Source organism: Aythya marila, assembly GCF_965140915.1.
Source record: "Aythya marila genome assembly, chromosome: 27".
In the NCBI taxonomy this organism is placed as follows: domain Eukaryota; kingdom Metazoa; phylum Chordata; class Aves; order Anseriformes; family Anatidae; genus Aythya; species Aythya marila.
The window spans coordinates 5,290,218-5,306,172 of record NC_139068.1 but is presented as its reverse complement, the minus strand read 5'-3'; the positions used below and the strand labels follow the sequence as shown (position 1 = coordinate 5,306,172).

At 53.5% G+C, this 15,955-nt stretch overlaps 1 protein-coding gene across 6 annotated transcripts in view; it reads right to left on the bottom strand.

Annotated features, from left to right (window-relative positions):
* Positions 1-15,955, bottom strand: part of GNG7 (G protein subunit gamma 7) — a 65,062-nt gene that overhangs the window by 28,390 nt on the left and 20,717 nt on the right. Inside the window, exon 1 of one of the 6 annotated variants that reach the window (XM_082780332.1) lies at positions 15,288-15,402. The exons of 4 other annotated variants lie outside the window; for them this stretch is intronic. The gene's annotated coding sequence lies outside the window, so the exon portion shown is untranslated. Of the gene's footprint in view, positions 1-2,681; positions 2,704-15,287; positions 15,403-15,955 lie in introns of those variants that run through there. One more of the 6 variants, XM_082780333.1, reaches the window with a different exon arrangement.

The window sequence follows — 15,955 nt, the reverse complement described above, 5'->3', positions numbered from 1 at the left end:
GGACGTCGCTGGAAATGCCTTCCGAGGCCACCGGCCCCTCCTTCCCCCCCCTGCACGGGAGTTGTTTGTCTCTGCTCCCCGTTTGTCATCCTCGCTCAAAGAGCACATGAGTCAGTGCACCGCAGATGCTGCTGATAACAGCGCCTGTTTGGGGATGTTAGCAAGCCTGCAGAACAAAGCTAAAAAAAAAAATAAATCCCCCGGCCACTGACTCCCCATCAACTTTGCCAGTAAGTGCCTGGTAAATGTCACTGGCTTCGGGCTTTGCACAAACAGCCCTGCGGGGACAGACTGCGTTAACTCCTCGGCTCCTGCCTCACCAAGGGCCGGTGCACCTTGCACGGGGAGCTGCCGGCACCCATCCCTGCGGTGTGTGCTGCCATCTGTCCCAACACGCACCTTAACGAGGAAAAAGGAGACGTGTGACTTACAGCAATCTCGCACAGGGTGGGTTTTTTTTCGTGCTGTGCCACCTCCCCGAGCAGCGAGGCGTTTGTGCGGCAAGCGGAGGGATGAACGTTTGCACGGAGCGCCCGAGGTCTGGCCTTGCCTGCTGAGCTGGAGTTTGGTGGGCTCCGAAAGGGATCCGAGCTTCAGTGCAGCAGGAGCTCTCAGGATGGTTTGCAATCAGTTTATCGTGACAAACGGGATGGAAGGAAACACTCAAGTGCATGTAAATAGCCCCTGCTAAACAAAACTGCCCGATTAAGGAGCCATCAGCACCAGCACTGATAAACCCACGCTGTTACCGTCCCACCATGACCCCTTGGCAGGTTTTAATGCTTCCTTCAGGCACATCTGGAAGAGCAGCCCTCCCCTAGTGTCCCAAAAAAAACAGAAGCAGCAGTGACCCAGCAGTGACAGCCAGTGGCAGCTCGAGGCCACCTCCAGCAGCTCCGCAGCTGCTCCTTGCAGCAGCCCGTGCACAACCTGCAGTGGGGGCACCACCACGAACCGAAAACCAAGAGCTCTTTCTGGTTTATATATTCTAGATTCCCTTAATTTCTTCAATATTCCTGATTCTGGTTAAGCGAGCCGTACGCAAACGTGAAGGCGTGCGATGGAATGAAGGACTGGAGGAGTTTCCAGCAAAAATGGTTAAATTAAGGGTGGTAATATCATACAGACCCCACGGTGCTCGGGCTGCCTCGGCCAAAGGATCCCTCACACCGAGCTGCTCGTCCTGGACAGGGGCCAGACAGAAAGGGACGTGGTGTGTTCGGAAGGGCAGTGCCAGGACACGCAGGGAACGGGCACATCTGTGCCCTGTCCAGAAATCGTCTTCCAGCCAGAAAAGCAAGCGGCCTTGGGCTCTGCACAGCGAACCCCCGCAATGACCAATGTGAAAGGTATTAAAAGCCTAACCCTCAGACATAACATGATTAATTTTTAAGATTTGGGTGTACTGGAATGGGAATGACGGAGAAAAGACACAAAAGCCCTACTCTGTACCCGATTTAAATCTCCGACAAGAGGATGGAAACACCTTGCTGTACAGATTTATTCCAGTGTCGCTCCAGAGGAGGCTGCTGTGTTTCAGGAAGTGCCAAATGTTTGATCAGAGACTGAACCCGACCATCTCACTGCTGCTTCCTGCGCTCCTGCAGGCCTGGGGCAGGCGTTCAGGAACATCTCACCCTGACCCACAGCAGCCCCAACCAGCTGCAGGCAGCAGCATGCAGGATGAGGAGCTCTCCAAGGGGGGAATGGATGAATTTATGGATGCTTGGGCAGCTTGTGGGGCGTGCAAGCAAAGCACAGACCGGGTATACCTCGAGGTCACCTCTTCTGCTCTGCCCTGAAGTACCTGTAGTACTTGCACTGCTCTTTTAAAAGAGATAACTGTAAGACATCACAGATCTGTGCTCTCCTAAACGCCTGCACACAAGTTTCAGTTTTGGCAGCTGCACTGAGTATCGGGAAGAAGCACAGCGCTGTCTGTCTCAGCTCAGGTGCGTTAGCAAGTGGCTGAGCTCGCCTGTTGGACCTTGGCTCCCTGCCTGCAGGAGAAATGCCCTGTGTGATCTCCTCCGGGCAGACCCAACGCTGCCACCGAGCTGCTGCTGCCTGACAAATGGAAACCTGGGTGGAACAACGCAACCTCTGGTGGTCACCGGCACGTAGTGTAGTGACAGCTTCCTCAAATAGGGATCAACTCGTGTCTGTGCCAGGAGCACATCGGGCACCTTTCCGGGCTAGGCATGGCCTGAGCGAGGTGGGACAGGCCAAGCACGGCCGTGAACTTGAGCAGAATAAACTCACCGTCAGCACAGGCTGTGCTCGGTCCTCCCTGTGCTGCAACTCCAGCTCCTAGGGACAAAATGCAAGCCGGGGGACTGGCTTCCTACGTGGAAGACAGCTTGTGTGTGTCTGCCCTCCAGCCATTTGCAGCCTGCATCGATGAACGTAAACAGCTCTTAATTAAAAGCACTGGAGCTGCATCTTCGTCACGTTTCCAAAGAGGCAAAACCAGGACTGCGGCACGCGTGAGTCACGCAGCAGGCAGGACGGCACAGTCCCACCACGAGCAGCCCCGTCGTTTTCCTGATTTTCCTGTGCTAAAATACCACACACTTTCCTGCGCATAAATAGTGAATAATTAGGGTAGGTGCTAAGTGTGTCAGCTGCCTTGGCCTTGCTTGGCTGCTGACCTTCGGTCCAAGACGAAGCCTTTCAGTTACCTTCCTCCACCTCAAGCTCGGTGTTATTCCTGCGCCTGCTTGTAGGGGATTCCCCTTCCTGCACAACAGCTTTGAGAACTCGAGTTTTGCTGGGATGTTTCTGGGTCCCACCACCACCATCACCTCTTTAGGACGATGCACAAAAAGAAAAACAAAAAAAAAACCAACACAACAAATGTTAGGAAAAGCCTTTAAATCAGATACTTGCAATAATGGGCAGAGCTAAGATCTACGAAAGTGTCAAAAATGGGCACTCAGTAGCAAGCTCATTATACATTTACTTTAATAACACATTAAACCAAACAACTTTTTTTTTGCAAAGATGAAGGGCCCCCGTGCCTGCCAAACTCGGAGCAACACCCAAACGCTTTTGCATACTCTGGCAACACAACAAGCCTCTTTCAAATACCAGATACTCCTTGACCATGCAAAACTGAGCTCCCCGCGTAATTTACGACCTTCCTAACAATGTGGGAAACTCATTACAAGAAACAAACAGCTGAGGTGTTGCTGGCCACCTCTCACCCACCCCGACAAGCCCCCTCCAGGACCACTTCTCACGGGAAGGCGAGCGATGGGGCGGGCAGGGCTGGATGCACCCTGCAGACCCCGCGCCGACAGGGCTGAGATCTGTGCACGGGGGTCTGCACAGGTTTCTAAAAGCTACTGGGAGAGCTGTGAGAACACCCATCGGGCCACTGCAGGAGAGGGAAGATCTGCCTAAGGAGCAGCTAACTCAGGCTTTCCACCTGAGATCATCCCCACAACCAGCCTGAACGCCAAATCGATCTGAAGGCAGAACACGAGCATCAATTTATTTATTTTTTTTTGAATCAAGCTGCTTGCTCAACATTCCCCTTTTCTGCAGTTTGGGCAGGATTTGAGCACTTTGCCCGTGCTGTGCACTTACTCAGACCCCAGAGCTCGGCGCTCCACGTCAGGGAAGCAATAAAAAGTAAAAGCAGTAGACAACCCCAGCAAAAAAAAAGCCGTTTCTCAGGCCCTTTCTGGAACTCCATCAAACCAAACTGCCTGTTGACTCTGCTGCTGATGCAAAGCCGGGCAGAGCCAGCCACCCGTACGGGCGGCCCTGGCACTGAACCCAACCCCAGCGACGGTTGCAGTTCTGAGTAATTTTTTTTTATTATTATTTTTTTTTTTTTGCTCTGCTTGGAACCACGTAAATAACATTCCTGTTGGCCATTAATCCCCTTCTGCTCGCGCTTCCCAGAGTAACCGCTGCTGGGAACAGACTCGTGGCTGCAGATGCCCAGGGCTCCCCCGGCCACGCGAGCAGCAGCCAGGGGAGAAGGGAGCTGCGGTGGAGCAGGGCACCAACCTCACTCCTGGGAGCACTGCGGGTGTCTGGACATGGGTAATCCTTCCACCAGACCGAACTTTGTGACTCACGGCTCCATAAGATAACAGTTGGAAAAAAAAAAAAAAAAAATCAGTAGGCTTTTTCAGGGCAGTCTCTGTACACCAGAGGTGCTCAGTGATTGGAATTTCAGGTACTGGCTTTGCTGGAAATATTTTGAAATGGGATGTTTTTAACTGAGTGTTATGCTCTGCTACTCCCCCTGACCATTTTAATTACCAGGTAAAGTACTTTAAGGCAAACCACGCTCAGAACAATGCTGTCTGTACCTCTGTTCGTTGCAGTGCAATATTAAGAAGGAGCAAGAGTGTGAAAGAGCCAAATTGCTGCAGCCCCTGAGCAAGAGGGGCTCTGCAGCCAGCCCTGCTAACGCCAGGGAGAAGGGGGTGAGGCGCACATCACCTGCAACCCTCTGGAGTTCTGCTGCTGGAGGTCAGAAAAGGAAGCAGCTCGATACTGCAAGAGAAAAATCTCAGGGCAGAAATGCAGTTTTCTTCCCTGAAATGCACGTTGCAAACTTTTTAAGTTTTGGGAAAGGAAGCGGGCAGGGCCTGCAGCAAGAGCTGGGAACGAAGAGGGTGCCGGGGTGACCCCTGCAGCAGGGGGTGCCGCCACGTGCCCGTCCAGCCAGGTTGTGGGGCGCGGGTGGCAGAGCAGCTGGTGACACAGGAGAAGCATTACTAACACAGCTGAGTACCGACTGAGTCACCAAACCGCAGGAAACTCACCCAGTTCACCACGTCTTCGCCCCCTCCCCTCGCATCGTGGGAATGCAAAGGGCAGAGGACCGCGCGCCGGGGTGCCGGGGTCGGCCAGCCCCGCGCCGTGCACCCCCCTGCAGGGTGATTCACACAGCCCAGCCGTGTGAGCAGGCTGCGAGCACACTAAAGCTCTTCCCCATGCAGTAGTAAATGCTGGACCTCGGCCACTTCATCTCTCCTGGGTGGTTTTTTGGCACGGCTGCTCCCAGAGCAGACATCCCCGTCCCCTCCGTTCGCTCGCCCTGGCCTCGAGCTGTCGGCTCACCTGCCATCCTACCACCCTACAGGCTCTCCGAGTCCAGGAGGAGCCTTTCTGAGGTTCCAGCTCTCCAAACTGGAGTCCTCACACCACGTTTGCTGGGCCTGGGAGCCCCGTGTTCAGGGCTCGAGCCGTTCTTACCCAGTAATGCATTTCCCAGCTGCGACGTTCAAATGGCAACGGGCTGGAAAGCTGGTGTGTGCCGACAGCTGGGAAAGCCGGCACCTGCCTGTGGGAAAGGAGAGCTCATTTCCCCAGAGCTAGTGAAAACAACGAGGTGTAAACTCATCTGAAGAACCACTAGCAGCATTCCTACCAAGAAGGGAGACCGAAGGAAGGGAGACTCATCAGCTCTGAGAGCGCCGGGACAAGGAGAGATCCCACCAGCGAGAACTGAGCCTTGGGAAAAAAAAAAAACAAAAAACACAACACACACACAAAACCTCCCAAAATACTGTGTGTATCCCATGCGACGTGGGTGGCTGGTGTGCAGCCAGCTGCTCGCTGTGCTTCAGCAGCATCCCAGTCGTGCCCCTCTCCAATCCGTCCCCATCGCTGCTGGCTGCAACGTGGGACCGCACGCATGGCCTGAGCCAACACATGAGGAGGGCAGGCAGCCCTCAGTCCTCTTGGACACCTCTGAACCCAGTCCCTTGTCCTCCCCTCTCTTTTTTGCAGGATGCAGCCAAGCAGCGAGATGCCCTTGGACTGATTCAGCAGCTCTGAGAGCACGAGATGAGCGGTGCTAGCAGCACGCACGGCGTGCCCGCTGCTCCAAGTGCTCCGTCCTTCTGCTCTGTGCCTCCCCAAACCCTGCCACCGAACCCATGAAGCCACAGGCAGTGCTCAGGGCACTGCCACCAACCCCTGCAGCTGCAGGCAGCTCTCAGGGCCCGCAGGAACGGGATGCCACAGGGGCAGGAACGCGGCAGCCACGGGGCAGGGCACGAAGGGCGATGTGCCGGCAGCGAAACCGCCCCAGGGCAGCCGGCAGCAGGGAACCCGGGGCGCGCTCAGACGAGACCTGAAGAGCAAATATGTTCAAGGAAAGAATGCAAAAGGGTCGAGCAGTGGTTGTCACGGGAGGTACCTGCTCGATGCAGGTACTACAAAGCAGATTTGCTCTGCTGAACCCCAACGTCCCGCTAGGCAAACCCTTCCTCTGAAGCTTTATGGCAAAAGTGTTTAAAATTAGAGTATCGTGCTCGTACCTCCCCTGAACAGAGACATTTGTAAACTCTTAAGCAGCTGCAGTTCACAGAAAACTGACAGGCGTGTGTGTTCAGATCCCCAAATTTTAGGCTGATACACACTTAACGCTACAGTGTTGAGAAGCGTTAGGAAAACAGAAAACGGGGAAAACCGGGTTACAAACAATCACGGCACTTCAAAGTGCCTCCTAGGAGACTGCAACCCGAACGAGGCCACCCGGAGAGGGAGAACTGGGACACTTACCAAAGATTTTTTTATTTTTTTTGTACTATATCAAATTGGGATTCTCTCAGTTTTACTACAAAGTCACGCAGAGACTGCCACAATCTCAGATTTCCCCCCCCCCCCGACTCTCTGCATGCTGATGATTGCGTCTGATTAAGAAACGTAGAGGAGTTTTGCACATGCTGCAGAAATTAAGTTCTTAGAAGGGAGTTTCAAGGGCACGGGAGGGCAGGAAAGGTGGTTTGTGTGCCTGCGTGGAAGAGGTGCAGAGAAGGGTCATCGCCAACAGCCTACAGACCGGGGGAAAGAAGTGATAACTCAGCTGTCAGCCACGTGAGGGGGATCTCCTGAAGAGCCAGGTATCGTTACTTGGCACTGGATGAGCCTCTAGAAAGAGGCTTTCAGCATCCCGCTGAGCTCAGATTAGAGGTGGAGAACTGGAAGTCCTGTCCCATTTCAAATACAGTTCAGCCCTGAGCAGTTTTCTGAGCGTTTGCGAGGTTTTTGCTTTGTTTTAAGCTGAGCACAGAGACAAGGAACAAATTCACCTGAGCCAAGACTGCTTCAGCGCCTGCCTCGGGACACTCGGTCACATCCATTTCTCTGTTGTGTCCCAAAATAAGTGGGTCTCTGAGCCAGCTGAGCTCCCCCCCTGCTGCAGGGCTGGGAGGAAGGAGCCTGGAGGTGAAGCCCCAGACCTGGAGGCTGCAGCACGGTCCCTGCAGCGGCTCTGCCCCAGCTTTCCCGGGTGACCTTGGGAAAGCAACTGCCCTCCTTTTCCTGCAAGGCCTCTGTAAACCTTAACAAAGCACCTCGACGCAGACAGAAACCAGCATTTGTCACAAAGGAGACAGGATTCCTGTCGATGCTGATAAAGCTGGAACCGTGCTTGCACAACGAGCAGCAGCCAGCCGGCAGAAAGCCTTTGCACAATGCGGAGTTAACTATTACTCCTCTACGGATCACCTGTTGCGAGATCTCACATGACCCTGCAAAAAAAAAAAAAAAAAAAAAGTCTGGAGATAATTTCGAGCCATTAAAAAACGCCGAATATTTGGTGAGATACGTCTGTCGTTATCAAGCAGCGGGCGGCCAGCTAACACAAAACTGTGAGACTGTCTAAAGGGTTGAATTGCAGCTTATCTAAAAAGCCAGCATAATGGCTTTGCAGACTGAATAAGTCTTTTTGCTGAACCGAAGGTTTTACTACAAGAGATGAGCGGCTTTGACTCCAGCCCATGCCAGAAGCCCCCAGCCCTGCTCCAGAGCTGCCACTCCTAGGGGCAGATTTGGTCATTTTCAGCAGGTCCCAAAGCTGCTGTCCCCAAATCAGCCCCCTCAGCTCCATCACGTCACCATCCGGAGTAGCCTACAATGAACTTTTATCCTAGCACCGCTTTTTGTGCCAAATAGTTCAAGCACAGTAGTTCCGAGGAAGGAAAAAAAAAAAATTCCTACAGAGTTTAGATAGCTGGATGCTGAGCCACCATCCTGCAAAAACAAGCTGCTAATTTGCTTAGCCACCCTCCTTGACGAGGGGAAGCAAAACGCAGAGGAGCAGAACTGGTTTGCAGAGGCAAAGGCTTGCGAAGGCAGTTGACGTGACTCATGCTTTTTGCATCCTGAAACCAATGAGAAAGGGCAGCAAGGGTTGCTCGGGACACAGCTCCAAGAAAACCATTTCCTTTTGTTTCTGGGGCCGGCTGAAACGGGATTAGACTCGGCCGCACGCCCCCCTTTGCAGATTCCTCTGCGGAATCACCCTCTCCTCAGCTGCAGGCAGTTGCCCCGGAGGGAGCCGCGAGCCCCCTGAGCTTCGCGTGACTTTCAGCAGCCCCGCGCCGATCGCGGGCAGCAGGCGTGGTGCTGGCAGGAGCAGGGAATTGCAACAGGGAAAGGAAAAGGGGAGAAATTACTGGCAGCGCGGGCCACTCCTGTTGGCAGCGCCTCGCAGCCGTAGCAATGCTTTATAAGGAGATTTCTTGGACGCTGCTGCCTACCCTCGTGTTCCTGAGGCTTTCTGTACTCCGCTGCGGATGCTCTATGGTTATTCTTAGCAGGTATTGCAGATAAACGTAATGCCATCCCCAGGCTGGGAATGCTACAGGAACACCAAAACAGCCCCGAGAGCTGCTGGGGAAATAAAGCATCCCTTCGGCTCCGAGAGCCTGCAGCCAAGGCCCTCGGAAGCAAAGGTGGGCAAATCCCAGGAGGTTCAGGTTCAAGGAGCTCCGAATGCAGCTGATGTAACGCCGTTAGATCAGGCTTTGTCCAGCCCGTGGTTATTAGCAGTCAGTGACCTGCTGCTGATGTGCTTCCAAAATCGATGAGATTTCATCACCAGGCTAAGGTCGTCTTTAAACGGGAGGCTTCCACGGCGAGCTGGAGTTCTTCATTTGCTTGCACTGGTGGTGCTGGCTTCTTCCAGGTCAATGGTTTACTGCAGCTGGCACGGTGCTGGGACACGTCCTCGTGATCACACGAAGTCATAAAAATCTGGGAACATCGCGTTTCCAAGGGTGATCCTAACACTGCTGCCTTAGCTCAGCTCCAGCCCAAGCTGGAGGCACCGAGTTCACGATTACCTGAATATTTTGTCTCGTCTGGGGTGTTCTTTTTCCCCAGCCAAAGGTTGGTCTGACCTGGAGACGATGCCATTCGCAGTGTCCTTTGCCATCAAATCAGAAAAAAAGTTCCCAGCAATAGGTTAAGCCGAGGAAAGCAATTGGTAGAAAGCAGAGACGCTCTTCAGGGTTAGAAGCAGAGCACCCGAACTAATTGCTGACTAATTTGGCTCTTTCTAGACACTTTTACGCACATTTTCCTGTGGCCTGGTACAGCTGGGAGCATGTGACAATAACAGAGCGACTCTCTCTGGGCAGGACTGGCAGAAAAGCTGAAGCCTACGGAAAGAACAGCTCACACACGAGCTCCTGTGCACACAGCGCAGAGGAGAAACCCTGAACGGGAGCTTTCTCCGGTCCAAGCTGCCATCGAGACAAAAAAAGCAACTTTCCTTTCAGATTTTAACTGAAATAGCTGACTTCCTAATAAGCAAACTGCAATTGCCTTTACTCAATCAAATGGCATTTGGGGATTCCAGATTAATTCCAGCGAACTATAGCAACGAGCAACCGAAAGCTGCCAACATCCTTTTTATTTTAATAGGTACGAACTGGATTTAAAATGCCAGAGGGCTGGGGCCGTGCGTGTAGCTAATAAAGGTGTCTGTCTGGTAGCTTAAGTGATGCGGAGACAGTTCTGGGATTCAAAATTTAAACAAATACTAACCAAATGATGTGGAGCCGAGGCCGGGAGGAATGCTGTCCTAAGGGCTGCAGCACGCACGCCCGTCCAGGAGCACAGCTGCATGGGAACCCCGCGCTGGGAAGGGAAGCAAACTGGAAACGAGGCCAGTTAGCGCTGTTTAAGCACTTTTACACACATCTATACTTAGAAAAAAAAGCAGATAAAGAACAAGCAAACCTGTTTAATGACAATGTGCCTGTGCAACTCTGTTCCGTAACTTGAAAGCACAAATTTCACGAGATTCAGATAAGAGATTGAGGGCTTTCGCACTAGAAAGTCAGAAATCAATTACAGGAACGATTGACAGCCGGATTATTCACCTAAACCCCCGGCACCCTCTCGCTGATTTGCATTTCAAACACCCAATTTCACAGCAGGCCAGGCTGCTTCCCAGGACAGGCTGTTTCTCCATCTCCTCTGCAAGTTCGCACAGGACCGAACTGTTCCTCCAGCTAACCACAAGCAGGCCTTCCTATCTCACCAGAAAACAAAAGGTTTAGTTCAAAAATCACAGTAAGCATTTTTGCACAGATACGAATGTGCTTAGGCAGCTCCAGGCTTCAAAGAATTGGGTACGAGCCCGACAAACCTGGTTTGGCAGAGGCCAGCCCCGAGGCTCGCTGCGTGCAACGCCGCCAGCACTGCCTGAGCACCAGGTTTTTTTTTTGGGGAAAAAAAAAAGCAAAACCCCAGCAGGTCTTTGTGTTGCCTGCGACATGGACGCCACCACACGGCCTTGTTAAAACAGTGACGGGGATGTCTCGCGTGTCAGCCGGTGGCTCAGACCCCAAAACAAATGTCATGTTTGCTCAGCCACGTGTGACTAACTCGGGCAGCAGACACCACCGAGCACCCCCGGGTTGCAGCGAGTGCTGCCAAACGAAACCTCAGCTCTGCAGCCGAACGGGACCAGGAGGACACATTCCTGTTTACATGGAATTTAGGTGTTTCAGAGGAAAGACTGATTGAATTATCCTGGCTGCCTGCCGGTTTGGCAGAGGCGGGACGGAGCGGCGGCTTGCCCAAACTCCGGGGCCACGTGCGGGGACCCCTTCTTCCTTCCCAGCTCCTCAGCCCTCCTCGGCCAGGGCTCTTTGGAAGCAGCAGGGCGATGTGGCAGGAAAAGAGGAGCCCTGCTGTGTTTACTGCTGCTGGGAGGAAAGCCCGGCGGGCCGGCAGCACCGAAGGTTAGCTCAGAGCGCAGGTGGAGCGTGTGGGAGGGCAGGAAGGACAAAACCCAGAGCCAGCAAGAACTGACTCAGCAACGCTCCCCCCCCCCCTTTCATTATCTCTGATCTTACAGCCGAAATGTTAAAGCACACTTTCAGAATGACAACGCGAGCCGGGGATGGTTTACATAACGCTGCTGGAAGCCAGCAAATGTTTCAACCCCTGCAGGTTACCCCGAGCGGGGAAGTCGGTCGCGTTGGGAAGCTGCCGGATGGAAGATGGCATCGTGGGGTGGGAGGCTGGCACGCCACGACGTGCAGAGCATGCAGGATCAGCACAGAGGGACGAAGGGATCCCCAAAAGGGACAGGGAGAGGCTGGCAGTGCCACGGGGCTGCAGCCGAGCACAGGTTCTGCTCCTGGCTGCCCCAGCTGCTCTGCAGGCACCGCGTCCTCCCTCCACCTGCAGGTCACTCAGAAAGCATCACTGCAAAGAATTAACCCTAACCAAGTGACAGGAGTAGTGCTGCAATTCAAAAATGCACTTTCTTCCTTTCTCGGATAGGTAAGGAACAGAAATGTTATCAAAGCTGGCAGCTGGCAGCACAGGGGGATGTGCCACTGGGAGCGGCCACAAGGCCACCGTGACAAAACATGGACAAAAACCCTGCTGTAGTCGTTTTGCCATCATCTAACATCAGGCCATGTAGGTATTTATGAAGCCTTCTGCAGTGCACTCAGCTAATTCCCAGAAAATCACGTGCCTGCACAGTGGATTCAAGCTTCGGAAGCCTTCCAATGTTTTCCTGCGAAGGGATGCGATCACCGTGCAGCACTAACAGCAATCTGAAATCCTGCCTCGCTGGTGGGCTGCCAGCCACTGACCCAAGCAGCGGCTTATTAAGCCTGCAGTCATCTCTTCCCAGCTATTTCTGTCGAACTACATGCTCCGAGGCTTGACGAGCCTACAGCAACTTCAGGCTGGGGACAGAAGGGCAGATATTAGTTACAGAACCGCATTATAAAACATTCAGAGAAACACTAATTGCTCAGAAATCAGTGCTCATGTAACGAGCACATGGCAAGAGGCTCTCTGAGCTGCTGCTTGCAGGAGGAAGGCCAGAGAGGAGTCATCAGGCCTGAAGGACTCATTTCATTTCTCAGTCATTAAAAAAACAAAAAAAAAAGTCAATCCTCCACAGCCGCTTCTACCCACTTTGGCCAATCAATCCTGATCGATCCCCACCGCCTTCGGTCTGGGTGTGAGTCACGGCACCGAGTGACACCCCCATGCAGGGGCTGCTGCCCCCCCAGACCGAGCACAGCGGGCTCAGGACCCAAGCACAAGGCTGGGGGACGAGCCCACGGCCGATTTATTCCCTGCAGATCCCCGCAGGACAGCCCCGTGGTGATGGGAAGCAGCGGGGCCAGCTGCTGAGAACACAAAGTGCTCCGTCTGGGCTGATTAGCCAAGGAAAAGCCTAACGAGAAAGAAAAAAAAAAAAAAAAAAAAGATAATCAAGCCTGCAGGGCAAGGCAGCTGAATGCTGCCCAAAAGCCGTGCTGCAATTTTTTTGGTATGAAACAGCACCTTATTTAGACAATCTGAGGAATGTTACAGAGGGACACCATGGCTGGGGATTTGCATAATGGGCGTCTCCGTCTTGCTTACCTAACGGGGGAAGAATCCCGTCTGTCAGTAAGTCTAGACTGCGGTGGTGAGGCCAGGGGACCGAGGGATCTCCTGGCCAGAAACAACACCGGGCCGGGGCCGGGTGCTGCCATCTGCCGTCACCCACCACGGCCATCTCCGGACCCGAGCTGCTCCACGACACGAGGCTCAGCGTTATTTGGCATTATTCAGGCAAAGAAAGCCTCCTCCTGCTTGCCAGGCCCGAGCTGACTCCTTTTGGGGGCTCCAAGGAGCTCCAAGCAAGGAGCCGTGGCCACGGCAGCGCCTCGCTGGCCGGACCGCACTGCTGGCCGTAGCACCTTGCCATTACAGCAACAGGCTCTTTTCTTAAAATGCATCTAAGTTATTCAGTATTCGATAAAAGGCGGCAGCATAATGGCTCTAAACTCAGAATAATCTCAAGGTTTTCGTAGCCCAACAGAGACCTCTGCAGCCCAGGCACGCTCACTGCACGAGGCAGCGCTCGGCGCCGGTAGGGCTTTGGGAGATCCACCACCCAGCAGGCACAAAGCTCGGGTTTTAGGCAAAAAGATCGGGATTTAGGCACATTTCCACCTGCACCACGGGGTTTGGAACCGCACAGACCTCAACGCTTCCAAGTGAAGAGCAGCAGCAACTCGTCACCCATCCAAATTCTTCCTGCCCCAAAGCGTGCCAGCGTGGCACACCTCGCCCCAGGCCCCAGTGGGGACATCAAACATCTCCCAAAATGGGGAGGTCTGAAACACTCCAGCATCCAGACCCCCAGACCTAAAGCGTTCACTAAGCAAAGCAAAGCTCCTTCCCTACTTTGAAATCCAGCCCCCCGATGTAAAGACAACACGCTGCTAGGACGTGAGCGAGGTGCCCTGCTCCCAGTGAGCGGGTTCCCATCTCCAGGCTGAATTTCCTTCACCTCGTGGGTATTTCACACATGGGATTGGACATGTAGGGTCTCACAAGAGTCCTGCGGGTGCACGAAGATGCTGCCGAGGCTGCACGGGCAGCACTGCTGGCAGCTGTGCCACCACCAAGAGGCAGTGACCAGAGAAAGGCAGCGCTGATGCTCCCGTACCGCAGCCTGTACTGCACATTCAAGACATTTTCTGTCCTACGCAGCATCAAGCATCATTTCTTTCAAGGAAAAAGATCTCAGAGTATTTCCTATAAGCTGCTGCACTCAGCAGTCAGCATCTGGTGACCAGCAGGGCAACAAAGGATGACTGGGCTGTGGTCAGGCCCGACCGCAGCGCGTCACGCGCGGGGCACGGCGCTGCCACCCCTACGGCGGGCGAGCTTCGAGACCTCCAAAAAAAGAGGGACACGAAGGCAGGGCTGCGTGAAAAACAGCAGGAGCTATCTTGCAAAACAGTGGTGAAAACGTGCTGCTGGAATGCTGTTTGTAGGAAGTCGAAGCAGACAAAAAGCCTTGCTTAACCCCGCCGTTGTTTCCTCCAAAATGTGCTCGGCTGATAGGGCTCTGCGCCGCGAGGTCAGCGGAGGCGTCGCTCCTGTTCCAATCAAACTTCAACACTGCTCGGGGTGCACACAGGGAAAATACCAACAGAATGGAGAAACCGGCCTAAAACCTCCCGATTAAAGCCCAGATCTCTGCTCCCAGATCACCCAAAAGTCTAGAGCGATCTCAAGCAGCACAAGTGCTGTTTAACTTATTTCGTCTACAGAAGAGTCATGAGGCTTTAATCACCACGCTGCTTCATTAGCTGGAGCTCACTAATTACAGCATTTGTTAGTCAGCACTGGCAGATAATGCTTCAGTGCTGATTGTTTGCGTAGGGGAGACTGGAACTGATGATTTAATAAGTTTCATGGCATACAAGGCGAGGTGCAAGAGCTGTCCTCAGCAGAACGGAGAAAATCGTCGCGGTCTCGCCGTGCCACGAAAGCAGCAGCTTGGGTGGGATCACCAGCACGGTGCCAGCGTTCAGAGGAGACAGCAGGGAGCTAGGAAGGTGCTCACCCTGCACCACCACGCGCTGAGCCTCCTGCCTCCACCCTGGCCCCTTTGCTCGGGGCAGGGAGAAGCCAGGACGCCCACACCATCACCTCCTTCAGCACGCAGCAAGAATTTTCAGAAAAAGAACCAAAAATGCACCGTCTGCAGCACCTCCTGTTCACGAGACGCTGGTTAACACACACGCAGAGGCTGGGTAAAAAAAGGAAGCTGAGCTCCAGCACCCAGCTCCAGCAGCTACAAGCTGCTCTTCCCCAGCCCTGCACGGGAACAAAGGCTCCCCCACACGCCTCGCGCCTCCTGACTAAGAGGGACACGTCTTCAGAATCCGTGGAGCTCCTACCCTAATTAAGGAGGTGGATCGCTGTTACATAACGAGCAGCACGCTATCCTCGTGGGCAGGGCAAGCACCGGGCTTCACCTCTGACCGGCAAGGAGCAAGACGAGTCCCCTCCGAGGGTGCCTGGGAACAGCTCGTGCAGTTGAGCAAACACCACGGCGGCGTCTTGCCGCGGCGTTCTCCATCCGTGGCAGGTAAAACAGCCAGCAGGGAAGGTGAAAAAACACCCGGACAATACTGCCAGTTTCCCAAGAGTCGAGTTGTTCTTGCTCACCTTGCTGCAGCAGAGCAGTTTTGGCTACTTACACGTACTTGCTGCCACAGCATCCCAGTTCCGTCCCATTCCTTCCAGAAAAGGGAACTGGGATTCAGGAGATCGGCCGCTGGCACACCGAACAGATGGTGCGTTATTAATGAAGTTCAAATTCGGAATAATACATCTCGCTCCGCTGATTGCGACTTTATTATCATAATATTTACTCCAGTAATCAGCGTGGTGAAGGCGCTGCGCTGACTTCAGTCGTCTGTTTTCCCTGTTATCAATTTCCCATCCCGAAGAACGCCCTGTCCCAGGTACATTTTGAAATTAACATTGGCTCCTTTCAATTTTATGGTGTTTCCAAGCACATTTTTTTCCCCTGTTGCACACAACAGACACACTGGCAGGGAATGAAGGCATTTTCATTTGTTTTTATAAACAATGCTCACGACCTGGAGGTCAAGCTTGGTATTTCTGACCCCGAATTGGTGGCATCTGAAACTGGAGATAAATAATGCTTCGGCTACTGGATGAGAGCTGACTTAAATACCCCGCTCTGGATTTCCCTGCCATCTAGCTACAGGACTACAGCCAGCAGATGTTGAACTCCTGTCCCCTGTGGTGGGAGAGGAAGAGCTTTTGCACCTTTGTGTTACTGTGGGGATGCTGCAGAGCAGTGCTCGAGCAAAAAAACCCAGCGCAGAGCCCTTTGGCT